The sequence below is a fragment of the Lynx canadensis genome, chromosome B3 (assembly GCF_007474595.2).
Source record: "Lynx canadensis isolate LIC74 chromosome B3, mLynCan4.pri.v2, whole genome shotgun sequence".
Lineage (NCBI taxonomy): Eukaryota > Metazoa > Chordata > Mammalia > Carnivora > Felidae > Lynx > Lynx canadensis.
The window spans coordinates 83,534,462-83,557,649 of record NC_044308.2 but is presented as its reverse complement, the minus strand read 5'-3'; the positions used below and the strand labels follow the sequence as shown (position 1 = coordinate 83,557,649).

Genomic DNA, 23,188 nt, shown 5'->3' with positions numbered 1-23,188 from the left:
TTTTCAGGTGCCAGGCTATTGAAACCTTGAGCTCTCTCCCTTTGGGATAGTAGAGGGGAAAGAAAATAAGGAAAATCTGAGAGTAGAGGAAGACCAGGTCAAATGTAAATGAAAATATACACCGTGGATCCCCAGTGGAGTGCGTCAGTTCCTAGGTTTGCTCCAAGTGGAAGCTGACCTTGGGTTTCCTCCTCTCATAACCATTTGACATTTGAGAGAACAAACAAAGGACTTCATCAGGAAGAGTTTTAACCCTGTGAATGGCTACAAATCATTGGACCTGGGGAGCTGGGATTCAGAGAGGTCCTCTGCTGCCTTCTTATTATTTTAGGGGAACCAACTTTCAAAGAGACTGATACCCAGGTCCCCAGGATTTTCTGATGGTCTGGGAGGTTTCCAAGCCTTAAACTGGCCTGTTGCTTCCTGTCTTCAGCAAGATGACATCTCCAAAAAGGGAAAACAGCTCAGAAATCTGGGACTCCAACAGAAATCTGGGACTTAGAGAAGGAAGCGGTATAAAGTGGCTTAAATTCATATATATATATGTGTGTGTGTATATATACACACACACACACACATAAGTGGCGTATATATATGTATATATATATATGTATATATATGGCATATATATATGTATATATATATTTATGACAAACACATGAAAAGAGAAAAAGGAAGCATTCTCAGACGGCATAATTAGCATAGGCTAACATTTCCAGAAATTCTTTAAAGAAAAAGCGTGGATTTTTTATGGGGTGGGATGGGATAGATTGTGGTCATTACCTAACCTGAAGGGTGTAGCTTAAAGAAGATTCTTACTGATCTTCTTGCTCCTGTCTTTACCACCTCCTCTGCCAGTTCTATTTTATTTATTTATTTTTTCAACTTTGGCAAACATTTTGATATCATTTATGCTTAATTAAATGAAACCTACTCATGTTGTGAGCTGGAGACACAGAGGCCAAATAACAGCAGACTCTCTTGCCAGCCTTTGCTCAACCCTGTTAAGCAGCTCTGGCCCCAGCTCTCAGGCCAGAAAAGGCATCTTTGACAGTGTTAATGGTTTTGACCTCTTGAGTTCTAGCATTTCACTAAGAAGTCCCTACAGTAAGAAGGCAGGGACTGGAAAGCTGGTGCCTAATGCTAAACTTTGACCCCAGAACAGAAAAAGAGAAAGGGTAGAGTAATTCTGCTGAGGCAGGATGATCTGCACACTGCAGAGTGGAGATAAAAAGCAAGAAGAATTCATCATTTCCCTACTGACTAAGAATTATTTGCAGTTCTGTGGCCTGTGGAATGAGAGGGCACAGACCTGGGGCCTGGAGGACAGACGGCAGAACTGCGGGGATTCAGCCTGGCAGCCTGTGAAGATGTGAGTAATGTGGAGCTTTTATTGGCCTGCTGCTAGCAGGTGGTTAACTAGCTGTCTTGGGTCACAATAGGCCTCTTTGGGGATCCCTGGAAATAGTTTTCCTCACCTCCAAAAGTATAACAAAGCCCGCCAGGAAATTTTCCGTATTAATCTTATCAGGAAGTCCTGGGAGTGAACTTCACCAGTTTGCCCAAGCGCTAGAGGGAATATTTATATGTTCTCTCCTACCAGCTTGAGTTAACATCACCTAAAGGCCTTTCCCTTTGTTTATATTCTAGGGAAATCATTCCATCATGGAATAAATTATAAAGTATTTCCAATAACTCTTCAGTATTTTTTCAGACTGGAGGAGGTAGAGTGTGGGAGAAAGATTGAGAAAGACAAGGCTGACTAGAATGATAGAGAAAAATTTTTTAATATTTATTCTTTTTTTAAGTTTATTTATGTATTTATTTTGAGTCGAGAGAGAGAATGAATGAATGAGTGGGGGAGGGGTAGAAAGAGAGGGAGAGAGAGAGAATCCCAAGCAGGCTCTATGCTGTCAGTGCAGAGCCTGATGCGGGGCTTGATCTCATGAACTGTGAGACCATGACCTGAGCTGAAATCAGGAGTCAGACACTTAACGAACTGAGCCATTGAAGCATCCTGATAGAAATAACTTCAGTCAAGAGCTTTAAGGTATTTCTTTATGAAATCTTTTATTGTTGTTACCAAGAGAAAAGAGCTAACTGGCTAGCAGGTAGAGCTGGGCCTCAGGAATACATTTCTTTCTAGGGTTGTTTATGTCCAACCCTTCAGACACTAACAAGTATAGTATGTAAGGCCTTTCACCAGTGGTTCAGCTCAGATCAGGCCTGAACCCAACCCAACCCAGGCCTGGTAATATCCAAAGCCCCATTTCCATTACCAGGTGAAGTCTGCTTGTCTGCTCATTTCTGGTGTTCCTGGGGCCATATCTCACCCAGCGGTCTACCCACTGAGGCCTTTACTCTCAACGCCACTGGGAATGCCCAGGCCAGATGATGATGATACCACCTGGTTTTGAATGTTTCCTCTGAGTTATAGCACTATGTTAAGTATGGTGTAAAATCTGTTAGCATTTAATTTTTGCAACGGCTTTGTGAGGTATTAATCTGGTCTTACAGTTGAGGCTTAGAGAGGTTAAGTGACTTTCCCACAGTCACATGGTAAGATGAAGTGCTGGGTCCTGAAAGCATGTGTAGCTGGTTCCCAAATCTATGCCTTTAAATACCGTGATATATTGCTGGGTGTTTTTCTTGATTTCTTAACTTTATTCTACTTCCTATTAGGGTCTGATCTCTGGCCCTGAACCCAAGACCATTTGGTTAGAGCCCTGCCTAACTTTTGCCACCTCCTTTCCCCAGAAGAGGATACCACCAGGGGCCAAGCATTCTTTCAAACTAGACTGACCTCCATAGAATCATGATTTGTTCACATGACTGATGAGGAGAAATGATTATATCAGCCCAGAAGCATCTGATGCCACCCTTCACCCACTAGATTAAAACTCTTGGGTAATAATGCTGGCCCAGATCAGACCCAAGTTTTTTAGACATTGTGAAAACTGTGGGCCAACTTGAGGAAGCCAACACTATAGTCAGATGGACTCCCAGCCTTGCCCTCCTAATGTACTTTCTCCCTAACCCTTTGCATACTTCACTGTAAAGCTCACATAGGTTAGAGTAGACTTTAAGCTTTGATAATTCAGAAACTCAATTTATCATCTCAGTTAAGGCAAGTCAGTTTTGGAAAAACTGGCTCATTCTAACAATCTCAGAAAAAAAATTATGAATGATAATGTCAGTTTATTCATTTAAAAAGTTTTGCCTTTTTTCCTTGTCATCTCTTCTTGTTCCAGGGCACCCCATCTCAATATTAAAATTCAAAGCCAGACCAGTCATCAGAAGGCGCTTGACAAACCCAGAATTATAACAAAGGAAATTGAATTGCTTTAAATGATATTTCATTCAAACCCATTTCTGACTTCTTCTTTTTTTTTAATGTTTATTTATTTATTTTTAGAGAGAGAGAGAGAGTGAGAGAGCGAGCGCAAGTGGGGGAGGTGCACAGAGACAGAATCTGAAGTAGGTTCCAGGCTCTGAGCTGTCAGCACAGAGCTGGATGGGGGCTTGAACCTGTGAACCGTGAGATCATGACCTGAGCCAAAGTCACATGCTCTACGAACTGAACCACCCAGGTGTCCCTATTTCTGACTTCTTATTCTTTTCCATGAGCGGAATCCTCCTCCCTGCCAGCAAATCTGAAGACCTGGGTTCAAGTCCAGGCTCTGCTATTTATTTTCACTGTGGTCCTTGACAAGGCATTTAACCTCTTCATGCTCCTGTTTCATCGTCAGTAAAATGGGAGTAATAATATCTTCTAAAATTCACAATGTTTAAATGGAGGTTATAGATAAGAATGCTCTGCATATATTATTTTGTCTTATGTTAGGCTGTCAAGTTGATTTTTAAATTTGAAACCTTGTGAAGCCATTTCCTTGCAAGTCACCTATATGATCATTCATCCTAAGCTGCCACTTTTCTAGGGAAGGGTGTGGTTGCTTCACAAACTTAAAAGTACAAAAAGTACAAAAAGTCCTGGGTGGGCCTGGGTTTCTGCATTTCTAACACATACTCAAGTGATACAGATGCTGCTGGCTATACTTCAAGGCAAAGTTAGATGTCTGGTGCAGGTTTCTATGCAGTTACTTTGTGTGTTCATTGCAGGTGACTGTTCAACACTGTTGAACTTCCATGTTCTTTCTTTTCCTTTGCTTTTCCTGGCTTTACTCTCTTTTAATTCTTTTCCTACATTTCTGACTACTCCTCCTCTGTCTCTTCCATGGATTCCCCTTGATTTATCCTTTAATGTTGGTGTTTTCTTGGGTTCCATTATTTGCCTTGTGATCAGTTTGTTCTCTGTGGATGATCTCAAGAGTTGACTCCTATATGAACTCTCCCTATCTTACATAGGCAGACTAAATGGATCCTTATCCTACACTCCCATTACGTTTTGTAAGATTTACCTTAGCATATGATAGTTTTATTTTACTGCATTATTATGCAATTATTTTTGTATGGTCTACCCTTACTTTTTGAGAGCAGAGTGCTCCTTTCCATTGTTGCATCCCTTGTGCCTAGCATAGTGCTCAGATTCTATAAATGTTTGACTAATAAACAAAGGCAAACCTAGACTTTGGGGCAGACGTCAGAAACAGCCATCTGAGCAGGCCAGATGGCAAATGTTAGTATTTGGACACCCTGTGGAAACACAAAGCAAACTTAAATTCTGTTGTGTATGTGTATATGTGTATAAATTACCTTTCTGGATAGTCTCAAGATACCAATAGCATCTGGGGAAGACACCTGAGCCGTGTTTCCTCTGTAAATTATTTCTGGGCTCCTTTTTCAGACTTAAGCAATAGGCTGTCAAAATTGTCAAAAAGAGGAAGCATGTTTCTTATGGGCAAGATTATTTATCATGTTTTTCTATTGTAATAAACAAAGCGAGCTCCTTCAGAAAAGGAAGGCTGTAGTATTGCCAAAATTGTGGTTTCCAAGAAAAGTTTCACCACATTTGGCCTCAAAGAGGACTCAGAAGATCAGGTAAATGACTGCTAGCAGGTGGGATATCCTCAGCTCAGAGCTCATGTGGATTGGATTCAATCCAATCCAACAAAAAAAATTCAGTAGATGTTTTTTTGTGTATCAGGCTTGTACTAGGTTAGAGATAGAAAGATAAAAAAGACATGGCCCCTGTCTTCAGGGAGCTCATAGTCCAGTTGAGGCATTAGACATTGAAATAAATAAAGACAACTCGATGTGATGATTATTTAATAAATATATACAAAGTACCATGGATTGGAGAGGACAGACTAGTTGGAAATATAGAAGAAAATAATATTTTGAGAAGGTTCTTCATCCCAAAATGCATATTATCTCTTGAACACCCATCAGAATTCAAAGTGCAATTATTACCCATCCCTGTTCATGTACACAAATAAGATTAAAGTTAATGTTTTTAGTGCATATGATGTGTCCACCATGCCTCAAGAAAGTTTTATTGCAGGGTTCTATATATAAATAAGATTTAAAGGAATGGAAAATGACAAGGTCATTAGAGGTGCAAGCAACGTGTGATGGAGTTATAGAGGGAACAGAAATAAAATATTACTGAGGGACACAGAAGCCCTTACAGGACATCCTGTACTTGGATGTTTCAGTTGGCACCTCCCTGTAGTGACTGTGGGCTCTTCACCTGTGTTTGTATGGGATTCTGGATCTCCTTGTTAAATTTTATAGAACCAAGGGTCTTAGGGGAGATGGCACAATGGGTATGTCATTAAGTTTTCCTGGGAGTCTAGAATTGAGAGCAACTGAATGGTAGCTTTGTTGCTGGGCAGACATAAAGGTGCAGCCATGTTTGGATTCTGAGAGCAGATGAGTAAAGCTCAGTAGGAGAGAGGAGGGGGAAAAGAGGAAGGGAAAAGAGGATGGAGGGGGCAAGAGAGAGAAAAAGAGAGAGAAATGGAGGGGGAGTGTAGGAGGAAGAGGAGGAGAAAAAGAGAGAAGAGGCAGAGGAGGAGGAAGAGGAGGAGCAGAAGGAAAGGGAAGAAAAGAGAGGGAAAAGAAGGGTAGGAAGGTAGAGGGAAAGGAAGGGTAGAAGAGACAAAATAAACAGACACACTGGTGAGTAGGGATGGGTGTGTTGTTGAGGAGTCTTTGGTTGCAAGTTCCTGAATTCCAGTTGAGCTTGTTAAACGGAAAATAAGCCTTTATTATGAGGAGACAGGCTGCAGGGCAGATATGTAGCTGCATCTCAGGGGGAGACTGGACCCAGAAACTGGAAAGCTGTCAGGACCTGGCCATTTCTCACCACATTTTGGCTCTACCCTCTTCTGTTTGCAGACTGGCTTTCTCTGCTAATTGGTCTACCTTACAAGATGGCCATCCCATAACTTCGAGTTTTATATCTTCCTTGGTCAAGACAGCAGGCCAGACTGAACTCGAATCTAACTTTTAGTCTTACTTCCAAATTCAGATTGCCCCAGAGGATACCAAGTATCTCTTCCTGGTCCAGTACCTGTGGCCTTGGAATGGGAGCAGGTTATGGGGCTTGTATATGGCTGTTGGGGACCCACTCCTATGTGAAGAGGTTAATAGAAAGGTCAGCCCTAACCAAGAAGCCACCTTCAAAGTTTTATGCTATAACAAGAGGACAACATATCAGGGAGAGAGCTGACTTTCCAGCTTCCATTAGCATTTCCTTTGTGCAAGCCTTTCCTTTCTTCTTGAAAGATCCAGATTCCTTATATAAATCCCACTTGTTAGCTTGAGTAGGTTTCTATTTCTTGCAACAGAAGGGCCTTAACTAAAATTTTACGAGACAAAGAAGAGCTGAAAGAGGGCACTCTGAATTCAGGCAACAGCATTAAGAAAAGCACGAGTGTGAGAAAGTTCATGGTTAATTGAGAAGAGTTCTCCAAATGAACATTGCAGCATAGGTTGTCTGAAGTGATAGTGTGGAAAATGAGGCTTGAAAGGTGCTTTGGAAACTGGTCATATCAACCTTACAAATTCCTCTCTTGGTAATTTGGAGTAGGCAGTGGAAGCTTGGTCAGTTTTTGGATTGCAGTTGTGATGGTATCTGACGAGTGTCCCGCAATACTATCTTAAAGAGTGATAAGCACCTGTTGGTGCCATATGGTTGGTCGTGGTTAGACTGTAACTTCAAAGTTACATGATGGATAAAATTCTACTTTTAACTCAAGTGGGAGTGTACCCTTAACACATCACAGAAGTCGCAGCTGCTGACCCTTTCCCAAAATGTACTGGGTAACTGTAATAGATGCTATTAGTGCCCCACCCAGACTCTCTTCACCTGCTGGCGCATTCATCCTTCAGTTGCTGAAGGTGCTATAGCCAAGGCTGTACATCTGTGGCCTTCTTGGGAGTCATCTCATTTGGAGACGCATGGTACTTTCCACTGCTTGACCCTCATGGCCAATGACTGAATGATTTAAGGGGAGTGCAACAGGCTGGCCTCTTTGCCTCAAAGTGGGACAATTCTGCTGTATAATGTATCCTCTGGAGTCTCGTGGATTAGGCCGAGCTGGGTGTTACCTGAGACCACATCCTTGCTCAGCATCTTGCCTTTCACTCTCCCACTTCCCTTGCTAGCTTTGCAGGTTTCTCCTGAAGAGCCTGCCCTCAACAGATCACAGGCACCCAAGTCCCTTTTTCAAGGCTGTGCTCCAAGGGAATCTTCTCTAAAACAGTGCATTTATTTTAATATACATCCAAAGTTACATGGATTGCTGTGTTTCCACTTCTGTGAGCATAGTGGACAAGAATTTGGATTCTGGGGTAAGACCCACCTGCATTCAAATCTTCACCCTGACACCTAATAACTTCTGGTCTTGGCAGATTGGTCAGTCTCAGTATCCTAATTTGCAAGACCTAAATGGGATAATAATCATCCTCAGGGTTGATGTGAAGATTAGATGAGATAATACATGTGAAGTGCTCAGCCCAGAACTCACACAAAGTAAAGAGCTCATTAGCTACTGTTATTATTGCTTCTGATTATCTCCTTTGACAGAGATACTGCACGTAGTTACACAGGTTGTACACTGCACCAGGGTCCATATCTAAGTGGTAGATTTATGTATTTATTATGAAAGGTTTTTTTTTACATCCTAATTCTTGTAAGTCTCAGGCAGACTGGCCTGAGGTAGAGTTCAGATTTCTTATTTGGTTCCCCTCTATCAATTTGAAATCGTAGCTCCCAGCTTAGTCTTGACTATGTGGTTGCCCATGAACAGGCTGGCATAGCCCTTCTCTCTTCACCTGTTTTGGAGCTCCATGACAACCAATGGCTGAGTTTTCATTAACCACACTGGTCAGTGACAGCTGCTTCTACTTAGACTGACATCATCAGATGCCCTGTTAGCTGACCTGTGCCGTGACAGCCTAAGGACAGTGATGCCCAAGCTACAGAGGAAGGTGTGGAGGTACCTAACAGGGAGGATGAGTGAGAAGGAAGCAAGGGTGGGCAGCTGGCAAGAGTAGGTCTAAATGTCTAGCACACTGTTGTTTATTCACACTTGAGGTGGAAAAACAGCAGGCAACGACACTGTCACAGTTAGCGCGAGATGACCCGAAATACCTGATGATTTTCCTGCAGAGACATTTTCACAGAAAGAAGCTCTTGGAGGTGGAAAATTCTGCTTCCACCTCCCACCGTTTCCCCAAGGTGCTAACCAGGCAGATACGTTCTCAGCACTCTGGCCAATTGCTTGTCAAGTCAGTTCAGAGAATGAGAGCAGTCCTCTCTCCTGGTTCACAGAAGTGATAGTGGCTGAGTCGATGCCTTATTTTCAGCCAAAATGTGTCATTCTCCGGGAATAGCTTCCCACCTTGTCACTGGATTTAGTCCTGGATGCCGGGCACTGGCATGAGGGGCTGAATCGCCCCATTTGATGGAAACTGTGGGATGGGGAGAGACCGTTGAGAGGCATTCTGACTACATTTCTATGGCACAAGCTGGCATAAGCCAGGAAGGGAGGAAACCAAACTGTAAAGAGAATGTTGACAGATCTAGCTGGTGAGTACTTTATGGGTGGGAAAACATGCCTTATTTTAAGTGAAACCTGATATGAAGAGTACTGTAGAGTGTTCCTGTATCTAAAGCACACAGAGAAGCCTTTCCCTTCTGATGGAGCCAGTCCTCTCATACTCTAGCACATTGGTGAGCTGTTCTCTTCCCATGTGCCTTTTGGGCCAGTCCCTACTGGCCAGCCAGCCTTTTCACAGCACCTTCAGTAAACCAGTGAAATGAACAAATCCCTGCAAAACCACAGCTCAGAGACTTCAGATCTTGACTCGCAAATTTGTATGTGGCTGAGGTCCTGTCTCAGATGACATATGAGAACTGTTGCTTCTGAAGGGACAGAATCATGCTGAGCTAAGCATTTCCAGATACCCAGTCAGAGAACCCAGTGAATTCTAGTTGTATCAGACATTTAGTCCTATAATCTTGGATAACCACCTCACACTTGGTGAACCCCACTATTCAGGGGAAAGCAGCTGGGTTTTCCAAGTGGGATAGGAAAAAATCTTCTTCTTTGTTCCCTTATGTGGATGTGTCTTCCTCCTCATGGCTCCTGTGGGACAGAACATGCAGCTTATCTGTCAGCATCATCAAAGTTGGAGGCAAGGCATCTGGAACATACCTACAGTGCCCAAGACAGGAAGCCCCTTGGTTCCAGGGTGGTCGGGACGCCTTGTCCCTCAGCCTGGATCACTTCCCATAACTCCGATTTGCACAGCCTCTTGAAAGAAGAAAGCTTATTTTGGCCTTTGGATATATGCTGTGTGACATATGACTCCTTCTAAGTGGCTGCCACATTGAGTGAAAACAGAACTATAATTGAGAGGTGGCTGGGGAATGCCTAGAGAGCCCCTTCTTCCTCATGTCTGCTCGCCAACGTGCAAAGTGCAGGAGGGCAACGATTACACAAATGGAGCTGGGATTTGGAAGGCTTTTTCCCTCCCTTCATATATAAGTCTTTTTATATCAAAGGTTAGGGCAAGTAGGCTGTCCCTGGGGACAAAAGCCCAGGTTCTGCTGGGGAGAGGGGAAAAGAGTCAAACCTACTTGGAATAAGTTCACTGGGATAGAACTGTATTCTACTTTGAGCCAAAACCCCGTGAAATCTCATGGGCCATGAAGTCCAATTAAAACAGAGCTGGGCACAGTAAGAGGCTAACAGGCATGCATAATTGTGAGAACCAGGATTTTAGTGGGGAAAGAAAAAAAAAAAAAGCCAAGGAGAAGCCAAGGCCAATTATCAGAACTGCTAATTTTTACCAACCTAATCATTAATGAATACCATGTTTCTGAAAAGAATGTTAAGAGAATAATTGTATTTCAAGGGCTTGAAAACTGCTAAACTCTGAAGTTGTACAATTTGTGCAAATTAATATGATAAAAAGAGACAATTAAGGTTTATAATTAACAGATAAATACAAATGATCTGGTGAAGACAATCTAAGTTTCTGCTCTGTCTTATGAAGCAGTGTAATTGATTTTTATAAATGCTAATTTACAGTACATGCTCTGTTAACCATTAACACAGGGAAAGGAACATGGAGTAAATGGAAGTCAAGGAGGGATGTGAGCCAAGGAACTAACAGACTAGATCTAGCCAAGGAGAAGAAACAGAAAAATATGCCAAATGTTGGAATGTGACTTTGAAAGGGGAAAGACACCATCCAACAACCATCTTCCCCACCCCCACCCAGGGGGAAAAAAATCCCCCAATTGTCTATGCAACTTCAATGAAGTTTTTCTCTATTTCTATACCTTTCAAAACTGACTGGCTGGATTTTCCTGAAGTTCTGAGGCCATGAGTTGAAAAGGTCTGTCTCCAAGTATAGGCCATATGTTGTGTAAATAAAATGCACCTTGGTGACGAGATGTTTCCCAGGCAAGGGCAGCTGAATGTCCACAGGGAGGCCTGTGTCACTTCTGATGAGGAGTAGACTGACATTGGCAATCAGCTGCCGAGGACAGAGAACACCCTTGGTGATTCACATGTGATTTGCACCCCGAATGTCACAAGGACCCACATTCCAGACTGCAGACAGCATGGGGTCGAGCGGCCTCTCACACGGTCAGGGTGTGCTCCAGGGTCAGCAAGGGCAGGGACGTACGCTGGCAAACAAGGCTCCTGAGCCAGTCCAAGGAGGCCAGACAGCTCACAACCTATATTTCCCTTTCCTGATGGGGAAGAAGAGGGATTGCTCTGTCTGTCCCTGTCAGATTCTATGTCTCCTGAGGACAGGACTTGTGTGCATTTGTATTTTTGGTGCCTGCTGTAGTGTTCTTTCTATGATTGGAACTTGAATAAGATTAGCTTTTGATAATGACAAGAGAGGCTTGGTAATTCATATTCTTTATAAAAGAAATCCCGAAAACATGACTTTTTATTTTGACTGGGTGAGATCCTAGAGATTTTTACCTGATTCTGATTAACACTCTGCTTTTGAGTTTTCAAGTTGAAATCAGCCAGAGAAAAAAAGGAACCGGACAAAGAGAATATCAAAGGACGTCTGGAGAGGAGCGTCATTGTTCTAAGGCTTAGCCTGATAAAGTCAGGAATTGACTTTTCAGTTACCGTTTCTCCTAGCCATGCTCCATTAACCTGTTCCTGATGAGCGAGGAGACTCTCCAAGCATTTCCTAATGTAACCTGCTGGTGAACGTGACATCTTCCTCCATGCTTCTGAAATTCCTAATCCTCAGTACCAATTGTGCTTTCATAGGTCATTTTTTGGTTCCCCTTCTTTGTTGCATTTTGATAAATCGCATATGACTTCTGAATTTTAAAATTCTTTACATGTATCAGGGGCGCCTGGGTGGCGCAGTCGGTTAAGCGTCCGACTTCAGCCAGGTCACGATCTCGCGGTCCGTGAGTTCGAGCCCCGCGTCGGGCTCTGGGCTGATGGCTCAGAGCCTGGAGCCTGTTTCCAATTCTGTGTCTCCCTCTCTCTCTGCCCCTCCCCTGTTCATGCTCTGTCTCTCTCTGTCCCAAAAATAAATAAAAAACGTTGAAAAAAAAAATTAAAAAAAAAAATAAAATTCTTTACATGTATCAAACAAAAGAAAGGGCAAAACCTAGATTCTAGAAGCTAAAACACAATGTACTTTTATCATTCTAGTCTGACTTCATATTAAGTAGGAAGTAAACACATGCTATAGACCAAGACTGTCCAGGACAAATACAACGTGAGCCACACATGCAATTTAAAATTTTCTAGTAGCCACACTGAAAGAGAAACAGGTGAAAGGACTATTAATAATATATTTTACTTAATGAGATATATTCAAAATATAATTTCAACACATGGCCAATATAAAATTATTAATGAGATAGTATATATATATATATATATATATTTATTATAAGTCTTCAAAATCTGGTGTATGTATTATACTTCTAGTCTATCTTGGTACTAGCAACTTTTCAAGAAATCATGCCAAATGTGGTTGATGGCTAATATCTTGTACAAAGCAGAGAGAGAGAGAGAGAGAGAAGGACAAATTGAGAAAGGAATCTTAAATATATCTTCCAGGGTTTTATTGATTCTTATTCCAATCATAAATTATACAAGGGTTATGGTGGAGATGAACTTGTAGCTAAGTCATTACATATAATATAAAACCTAAATGGTACTTTAGATAAGGCTGAACAAGTATATCTCATCAATAATAATTTCATTGGATCTACTACTACTAAGCTCAAAAGAGACTAGGTGAGCAGATCCTAAGAAAATTGTATGTTCATCTTGTGTCATCATCCACAGGCTAGATTCAGAATATATAACCCTGTTGATGGAGTGGAGGTCACAGCTATACTTTTCTACTTTCATAAAGTCTTTTGGGCCAATTGGCTTAGCTGGATATGGTACAACATGGCTTCAGTCCATATATATGCCAGGCTCATAAGGGGCAGTACTTCTTTTCAAGAGATCTAGGCTGCCTTGTTGTTTACCCCCAGCATGTGTCTTACGGCAGCCACAAGGAGGCGTCCTGAATGTCTTGGGGCCTGGGCACCCCACCTGCCATACTTGGAGGAGTAATTTAGAGCCACGATGGAAGACCATGCCTCTGTAGAAAGAATGAGAATGCCCTTATGGACAGATACAAAACAAACTTCAAGCAAATTAAATGAAAAGAGCAGGTGCAGAACAGTGTGTATAATATGTTAGCAAATGTGTAAAAAGGAAAAAAAATGTGCATTTGTATATGCACAGACGGTCTCTGAAATGACAGAAAACAGGCAATGTTTATTGCCTTCAAGGAAAGGAGGAGGGGGCTGGGAGACAAGGGGAGGGGGAAGAATTTTCCCTTTTATTCTTGGTTCCTTTAGAATTTTGTGCCATGTGATCTATTCTATTTAATGTATATTACATTTAATATATATATATATGTATTTCCTTTCAAATTTTGTTCCATGTGAATATACATAAAGAGTAATAATGTGGAAACATTTAAAATAGCCAAATTTGAAACAAACCGAACCGTAATAAAAGCCATGTCCTAGTGAAGGTGAATATGTCCTGTCTCGGGGGTGAAAGTGGAGTGTATAGCTAAATGATCAGCGACATCCAAGAGCAAAGGAGGAAGCTACTGATACTGAGGAGCAGTACTCCCTGAATATTCTTTTAAAACGTAGACTGACAATTACAATTCAGCAATCGCTTCCCGAGTGCCTCGTTTGTGCAAGTCACTGGGCAAGCCGACGTGTCTGTACTGTCCCCACCTCACGGAACTCAATTGAATGGATGCATCTGGAGGGGAAGAGGTGTGACTTTTGTGACAAAGCTAAAACCAAAAGAGACGTCCAGGTAGCTTTATAGTTTCTGAGACAAGAAGTAGCTTTAATCTCCGAGTTTAGAGAAACCATTTTCAGGAGTGCTTTTCTCTGATAGAGATGCAAAGAAGCATCTCCCTGGTAAAATATGTGACAAGGAAAAGACGTAATGTCAACACAGCAGTATCAGCATTACACATCAGACCTGGTGATAACATAAATGCTTTTGCAAAAGAAGTGGGTGTGGGTGTTGCCATGCACCTCACGGAGCTGTCCTCTCTTGTAAAGCATACAATAGAGCCAACACTCCGAGTCTCAGCTCCTGGGGACAATATCACTTCTTTGGAAATCCAGGAGAATATCTTCTTTCAACAAAGATGTGCTGTAGCTTCCACGTGCTGGACACCGAGAGAAGCACAGAAGACACATATAGATAAGCCTAGCAAGGGCCCTGCCCACAAGGAGCGGGTCGTGCACCCAGGAGTTTAAACGTGTTCCAGAAAGCAACGGAAGTGTAGAAGAGAGGGGAACGGGGAGACTTCAGGAAGTAGTGAGGAGCAGGGGGTTGAATAAGTAGAATTTTTTCCTGGGAAGGGAGCAAGGAAGAGTTACCTTAGGCAGAGTGTCGTGTAAAAAAGGGCAGAGACATGAAGTGCCAGACCTATTTGAGGAAAGGGGACTCTAGCTCCACCAGAGCATAGGTTGTTAGACAGCAGAGAAAGGTGAGGCTGTGGCAGGCTAGGGGGTCTTGTGAGGGGTCACAATGCTGCTGAAGAGTTTGGACTTTTCTAAGCAGTGGAGAGCACGGAGGATGTAAAAGGCAGGAGGGCAACCGCACGATGTGCAAGTGCGCAGAGGCCTGTGGTGGCCCCAGGGCACCAGACAGAGCCCCCAGGAGGCTGTGCCAGCAGCCAGAGGAACGTGAGAAGGGAGAAGATCCAACAGATTTTAGAGTGGGGGCTTTGGAGGCTGATGACCAACTGATTGAATAGAAGGGTCGAAGGAAATGATGAGCCAAGTTTCGGCTGACTTTAGAAAAATCCACAAATCAAATTACACGTTCTTTTTTTTTTTTTTCTTTCAGACACAGAATGAATTAATAATGGCCTTGAAAATCCATACTGCAAAAGATCTCTACCTTACTTAATTTTGAAGTGTTTTCGGAATCATGTGGCTTGACACTGTATTGGGGATCGCTTGGTCCATAACCTACTTTGAAAGAAATTACATGCCTTGTTTAAATGTCCACCCGAATCCCCAGCCTGAGACTCTCACAAATGTTAGTTACTTCAAATGTCATCATTAAAAGGTACATACAGAGAGGTGATAGGTTGGAATGGTCACAGCCCGAGGCTAGGTGTTTCTAAGTTTGTTTGGTCTGGATCAGACCTGTGCCAGTGATGGAAGGAAGACACGTATTTCTGTAAAGCATCCTATGTTCTCTGAAGTGTCACGTGATGGACAATGTCAGGAAATTTTGGATAAGAAAGTTCAAAAGTTGGGCATGTAAAGCTCTGGATAGAAAGCCTAAGAAATTGTCCTTCGTGAGAAATAGGAGAGATTTCATTTGGTTCCACAAAATCTCTGTGCCTGAGACTAATGCTGTGACCTAAAAACCTTATCAATTTTACCACTGGATTAAATCACACCTTTTTGGAGTCCGTGCTGGAGGGAGGGTGAGTGAAGGTTCACACACCTTATCAAAGCCTCTCCACAATGGATAGTTCTGTAGATCTACTGGAAGCCTTTAAGTTTTGCAACCAACTATTTTATATTTAAAAGTTGTTAGATTATTTCAGGCAGCATGGACTGCTTTTCACTTAATTGCTGTCCCTCTGGGGATCTATGCCAAGGTACGGCTCTCTACTAGCCACACAGAGAATGACCCAATTGTGTTTTTAGTTTCCTCTAAATACAATCTATTGATTTTCTTTCTCCCACTGTAAGCAGGGTGGTCTTGGTTATTCCAAAGCAATTAGGTGGAGTATTTGGTTGGACTCTTCTTCAACCTTGAAGGATTCTATTTACTCTCCTCCATTATAGTCTTAAAGCTTTAGTCCCTTATAGCCAAGAGTTGCTTTTCTGCACCAATAAGCAAAAGCATTACAATATTAATAACCCTTGGCCACGGGTTTAGCTTCCTCACCTTCTTCCCATGCTTGGATGATTTCCTCTGCATTTGAAGCAATCAATAGTGGCCTGAAATTCATTGAGACTCTCACACACTCCATGAGGTTTCCAAAATAAGCCAGTGGCAAGCATTTAATTAGTTCATTTTGTTTCTGCCAGGGCAGAGATGCAGGCTTGAGACTCCAAGAGCTGGTAGACAATATAGCTGTTACTGAAATCTTCATGCCTTGGCAGTAAATAGGATGGGATTCAGAGACTAATGATTCTGCCTCTTCCCACCCTCTCTGTGGCTTTTGACATGTTTCTTTGCCGAGCTGAACCCATGTCTTCCTTAGCGTAAAGAGAGTAAGGTGCCACCAGTTCTTGAGGGTAGTTTCTTCCGGCAGTAGAGTCCGTTGTAAGTACCGGTCACCATGCTGGTGCTGAGGATAAAAGATGCATAAGACACCGTCAAATGGGGAAAAGGGGAGACAGGCATTAAGACAAGTTTTTCCCCCTGCTGAGGACGGGCTCTGCTAGAAATGAGTGGAGGGTGCAGTGGGGGTGTCTGCAGAGCCGTCCCTGGGACCACTCTAGGCCGAAGACACAAGAGCTGCAGAGGCTTTTGCTTTTCCAGTGGTCTTTGTAGCAGGGGAAGATTTATTTTCTCCCCAGGCCCAGGCAGCAATATTTATTTCCACACCCCACAAAGCCTCTGAAAAAAGGAAGTATCTCTTAGAATGTTTATGTCAGACTTTTGGCTGATAGTCATCAGTGGTTTTAAAGTCACGGCATTTCCCTCAAGACGAGCCAGTAATGAATCTCATGCACACACAGGACAAGGCTGCACTAAGTGCCAGGTGGATGAGACAGCTGACAGTAGATGGCCCAAGAAGGCCTCCAGCTATGGACGGGCAGGGAAGCCCAGCAGGGTATTTACAGGCTGATGGTGAGAAGAGTTCCTGGTTTGTTGTGTTGGTTCATAATGGCTACAGAGCTGCTGCGATCCTGGAGTCAGCCCCCACCATTTGCATGTCTCCTTTGTGGGACTCTAAGCAGGTTTTCTGCTGTGGAAAAGCCTCACACAGGCCATAGGGCTCTGTTCCTGCATCTAGTCCCGCTTCCTCACCTTCTTTCTCGTTCATTTAGGCTTCCCCTTGATCCAGAAGAGTGGAGGCAATTACATAAACGCATATAGAATAAAAAGAAACTTAAGGGGTTCTGCTGAAGTGTGTATGCATGCTGATCCTCCAATAATATTCCTGGGAATTTATCTCAAGGATAATAATTGAAATATGCTCAGAAATGTATCTTTATTTTTCATATACTTGTGATTTCCCCTCTGCCTTTTTTAATGTGAAATGTCTTCATTCAGAGAGTGTAAAAAATGTACACGTGCTGTTGAAAGAATAATAGTGAAGCAATCCCTTGTGTATCTGCAACTCAGGTTAAGATAAAGAGCACTGACAGTGTTTTAGAGGCAATCTTTGGGCCCTTCTACAACAATTTCACCCCTTAAAAATATATCCCTAAATAGGGGCACCTGGGTGGCTCAGTTGGTTAAGCATCCGACTTTGGCTCAGGTCATGATCTCACAGTTTGTGAGTTTGAGCCCCGCGTCGGGCTCTGTGCTGACAGCTGGGAGCCTGGAGCCTGTTTCGGATTCTGTGTCTCCCGCTCTCTCTACCCCTCCCTGCTCATGCTCTGTGTCTCTCTGTCTCTCAATAATAAACAAACGTTAAAAAAATTTCTAAAAAAATATATCCCTAAATAATATATAATATTGTTTTGCCTTGTTTGAATTCTGTGATTGACTTCTCATTCTAAGTATCATGTTATTAAGATTTTTAAAATATTGGTGCATATAACTAAATTTCATTTATTTTCTCTGCTCTATAGTATTCCAATATTTGAATAAACCACAATTTATTTACCCAGTCGACTGCTAATAGATATGTGAGTCGTTTTCAGAGTTTGGTCTTCTAAGCCATGCAGCTATTAATGTTCTTATACATTTACAATATTGCAAGTGTATGAGAGATTCCCTAGGGCATATACTTCGGCATGAGATTATTGGGCTGTAAGGCACACGGTCAGCTTTACTAGTTGAGAAGAGACGAGGGTGATTGATAAATGCCCCTGAGGGTTTGGGTTGCCCAGAAGATCCCCCTTAACTCAGAGGAAGGAGCTGTGCCCCCACCCAATTTCCCACAAGATCACGGGGTGCCAGCAGCTGTATTGCCAGACAGGTTTCTGAACAGCTGGCATCTAAAATTCTGCTTGCTTGACACCGGTCAAATCCCGTCCCTACCCCTCACCCACCCATTAGCAAGACCATTCTCACGGGGTCCTGCCTCTGGAGCAGAGCCCCCTGGTGCATCCAGCAATGCTCTGGCCCTTCACACTTTGCGGGAGGCTGAACTAATGGTGAACCATCATCCTGTTTTGCTGACCCTCTGCTTTAACTCTTCCCAACGAAACCAGTTCTGTGCCTGCATATAATGACCTTGTGGTGTTTGACTTCACCACCGTTCCATACTAGGTAATGTCAAACTGTCTTCCAAAGTGACTCCTCCAATTTCCTTCTCACCTGCAGTGGGTGAGGAATCCTTTTGCTCCCCATCCTCACCAATGCCTGTAATTGGGCATTTTAAATTCAAAGACTTTTACACTTTTGTCAATCTTGTGGCTATAAAATTGTCACTCATTGTGGTTTAATTAATATTTCCTTGATCACTAATGAAATTGAGGATCCTTTCATTCGTTTATTGGTTGTTCAGGTTTTCTCTTGTGAAAGTACCTATTTGAAGCTCTTTTCTGATTTGTTTCCTTTTTAAAAAATTGATTCATAGGAGTTTATTATATATTCTGGTTATGATCGCTGGTTATGATTCCCTTCTCTCTCATATTACGATGTCTTTTCTTCTTTATTATGGAATCTTTTGTAAATGAAGTTCTTAATTTTGATGCAGTCAAATTTATTGAGTTTTTGCTTTATTTTATGGTTTGTGCTTTTGGTCTTATTTACAAACTCCTTTTCTATCCATGGATAATTAAAGTATTCTCCTAAATTTTCACCTAGAAGTTTTATATTTTACCACTTGCTTTTGGGACTTTAATCCTGGCGTTGATATTTGTGTGTGCTAGGAGTCTAATTTTCCATTTTTTCATTAGGAATATTGTCCTAGCACCATTTCCTGAAAAGTCCGTTTTTTTTCTTAATTTACAGGGCGAACTATATCAGACATCAAATATCCATATGTGTATGGGATCATTTTTGGATTCATTATTTCGTTCTATCTTTCCACTTGTCTGTTCCTGCACAAACATTATACTGTTCCAAAGTCTATAGTTTATAAAAAGTCTTAATATCTAGTAGAACAAGTTACCTCACCCTGTCCTTTATCAGTAGGATTTGTCTCTTTTGGTTGGGTATTTCCGTATAAATTTTAGAATCAGGGTGTGAAATTCCACAGACAAGTAAAAGGTTGGGATTTTGACTGAGATGACCTCAATTTGGTAAAAACTGACATCTTTAAATTATTGTTTTTAATACATGAACTTGATATATTTCTTCTTTTATATAGTTTTTTTTTAAAAGTCTTTTCCTAAGATTTATAATTTTCTCCACAAAGATCTTTTTTTTTTTTTTTCAACGTTTATTTATTTTTTTTGGGACAGAGAGAGACAGAGCATGAACGGGGGAGGGGCAGAGAGAGAGGGAGACACAGAATCGGAAACAGGCTCCAGGCTCTGAGCCATCAGCCCAGAGCCCGACGCGGGGCTCGAACTCACGGACCGTGAGATCGTGACCTGGCTGAAGTCGGACGCTTAACCGACTGCGCCACCCAGGCGCCCCTCCACAAAGACCTTTTTAAAGCATTATTGAGAATGGTATCTCTTTTCTTTTTTTTCTTTTTCTGCCTCTTATTTTTTTTCTTTTTCAATTTTCTATTTAAATTCCAGTTAGTTAACATAAAGTGTGAGAGAATGATGTCTCTTAACATTTTTGTACTTATTTGTTTTTGTTGATATGTAGAATGCATTTGATTTTTGCATGCTGATTCTTATTAATTCTGGTAATTTACCTGTGGAGTTTTTATTTTCTGCATGTGCAGTCATATCATAACTAAGTAATGATTGTTTTATTTCTTCTTTATCTTGCCTTTCTCTGTTGGCAAGACACAGCTCAGTGTTGAATAGAAAAGGAGACAATAGGAACCCTTGTCATGTTCCTGATCTTAGAGGGAATGTTTTCAACATTGCACCATTAATATGTTTTTTGCTGTCGGTTAATCTTTTTTTTTTTTATTAATTTTTTTTAACGTTTATTTATTTTTGAGACAGAGAGAGACAGAGCATGAGCAGGGGAGGGTCAGAGAGAGAGGGAGACACAGAATCTGAAACGGGCTCCCCGACGCGGGGCTCGAACTCACGGACCATGAGATCATGACCTGAGCCGAAGTCGGCCGCCTAACCCACTGGGCCACCCAGGTGCCCCCCTTTTTTTTTTTATTAATAGAAGGGGAGAAACTTTTCTTTGATTCCAAATTAGTTAAAAATGTAAAACTATGAATAGAAGCTATATTTTATTATATACTTTTTTCCCTGCATGAATTCAAGTGATTATATTATTAATTTGTTAATATGATGACTTTCATTATTCACATATTTCTAATGATAAGTCATCTTTCTATTCCTGAGATAAATCCAATCTGATTATGATTAAAAGAAAAATATTTTTTTTGTTTTAGAGAGAGAGAGTGGGGTAGAGGGGCAGAGCTAGAGAGAGAGAGAGAGAGAGAGAGAATCTTAAGCAGGCTCCATGCTGAGCATGGGGCACAGCATGATCTCATGCAGGGCTTGATCCCACAACCTTGGGATCATGACCTGAGCCAAATTCAATAGTTGGATGCTCAACCAACTGAGCCACCCAGGAGCCCTTGATTATGATTTTTTAAAAATATGTTGCTTAAATGAGTTCTTTAACGTTTTTAGTATTTTTGCATCTATGACCATGATAAGTCTGGCTTGTAATGTTCCTTTCCTTAATGTTCTTGACAGGTGTTCATATCAAGCACACATGATTTTTATAAGTGGATATGGATAATGAGACAAAGGAAAAATGTAAGTAATAAATAAAAGATAAAAATTAGAATTTAGGTTGTAATGCAACATTTATGCCATAAGATCTCTTACATGGCTAGGGATTTGGCTCTAAAATTCCTAGCAATGAATTAAAGTTAATTTCATGATTCACAAAAATCAATGAGTTAAAACAGAACTGGCTATTCAGGAGCAGAACAAGTTTTCCAAGGGGCAGTAAAGGGTGGTGGTTTGGAGACTATTCCTTGGAGCTAGAATGAGTTCTAATCCTGTCTCTAGAACTTACTAGCTATGTCATTTGAACAAGTTGCTTAATTGCTTTGTATTTCAGCTTACTCACCTGCCAAACAAAGATAATTATGTTATCTACTCAAAGAAGTGTTTCACAGATTAAATGAATTAATACATATAAAGTCCTTTGAAAATTAATCAGTTTTGGTAGCACTCAATGAACATTAACATTTTATTATCATTTCTGATACTGAGACCAGAAAGAAAATTTCTCCTTGAATTCCTTTTGAGAGAATACCTTTTAATGAAAACGACAATGACCCTAACAAAATCCTTATAGGGTTATTATTATTACTACCACTATTACCTAATCATTTTGAGGAGTTTGATATCCTTCAGGCAAATGTTCATAAGTAATGCTTTTCCAGTTGGGTTTCTGATGAGAGCAGTGGGTATGAGGTGCTACTCTATGAGTAGTACCTGGAATACAGCCATATGCTTACATATTTTTTGAAGCTAGAGGAGGATAAATAGGACCACCTTGCTTCCAGGTGGGCCAAGAAGTACTTAAAGACATGGCCAAGTATCTCTCCTTGACTAGTTTTGGGTAGGGAACAGTGCACAGTCAAAAGGGTGGTCAGTATTCCATTGGCTGCACTAATTTTAATTTGGGAAAAATTAAATCAACTATTGCAAACTATCACTTTGGCAATAAATTGGTTATTTAAAAATGTCACTATATAGGTACCTAAATGAGTTAACTTATGTACTAGATAATTGACTATACTGAATTCCAGTCAAATAATCACAACTAATGATTACATGGAGTTTACTATGTGCTGTATTGTTCTAAGTACTTCACATAATCTAACATTTTTTAGACTTCACAACAATCACGTGAGGCAGGTACTGGTACCATCATCATCTTACAGATGAGTCACATGACCAGTAAGTGGCAGAGGTGGGATTCAAACCCAGGTACATTGGCTCCTGAATCCAAATGTAAGTGAGATGCCTCCCCAAAATGATAACTTTGTTTTAGAATAATTGACTTGTAGACAGACTTCCTTTTTTTTTTTTTTAAATGTTTTATTTATTTTTGAGAAAGAGAGACAGAGCATGAGCAGGAGAGGGGCAGAGAGAGGGAGGGAGACACAGAACCTAAAACAGGCTCCAAGCTCTGATCCATCAGCACAGAGCCCGATGTGAGGCTCGAACTCAGGACCAGTGAGATCATGAAGTTGGACGCTAACCAACTGACCCACTCAGGTGCCCTGATAGACTTTTTATGGCAGTCATTTTATAGCAGACCACTATATTCTAAATGATGAAAGGATAGGATCTGTGTGTGAGAGTGTTTTTCTTTCTCTGTACCATGACAAGGCACATATCCAGCCCAGGCAAGAATGGTATACATGTATATATACATATACATAAGTAGAAAGCAAAATAAAAACAAGTAGAAAATAGTAAAAACATCTTTTATACAATTTCCACCTGATCAGTTTTAGATCCTAGCTCTGACAGTGGATTAAGGAAAAGGTTCTCGTTAAGCATCAATAATGAGGGTCAATAGTATATTGACCTTGTGATGTCCATTACAGTCAATGCTCATCTACTGAAATGTAAAGAAGAGATCTAAAAAGAGCACACACAATCTTGTGTAATTCTGAAGATATTTCTTTACAAGTTAATACAGAGTTTGTCAATGATCAGTAGTGGAATAATTATGCCTATGGGCCACCACTCCTGAATAAAATATTGGCTCACTGGACCTAAACTTGCAATTCATCAAGAAGGAAACAGGCATGCTGCTATCTGTGGAGTCCTTTTCTGTGGTCACAACCTGCAGCTCTCTTTAGCTGGGTCCTTTCAGCAGACAAGTTCTCTGTGACATTGGCTTTTAGATATTGCAGAAGTATCACATGTAGCTGCAGCTAACAGGAAGTGATAGTTGTGTGATTGAGTGTG

At 41.3% G+C, this 23,188-nt stretch overlaps 1 long non-coding RNA gene across 1 annotated transcript in view; it reads left to right on the top strand.

Moving 5' to 3' along the window:
- The first annotated feature begins 1,279 nt into the window (after window positions 1-1,279).
- LOC116738160 overlaps window positions 1,280-23,188 on the top strand; it is an 84,871-nt gene continuing 62,962 nt past the window's right edge. Inside the window, exon 1 of the long non-coding RNA XR_004343803.1 lies at window positions 1,280-1,372. This is a non-coding gene — a long non-coding RNA (uncharacterized LOC116738160). The remainder of the gene's footprint in view (window positions 1,373-23,188) is intronic.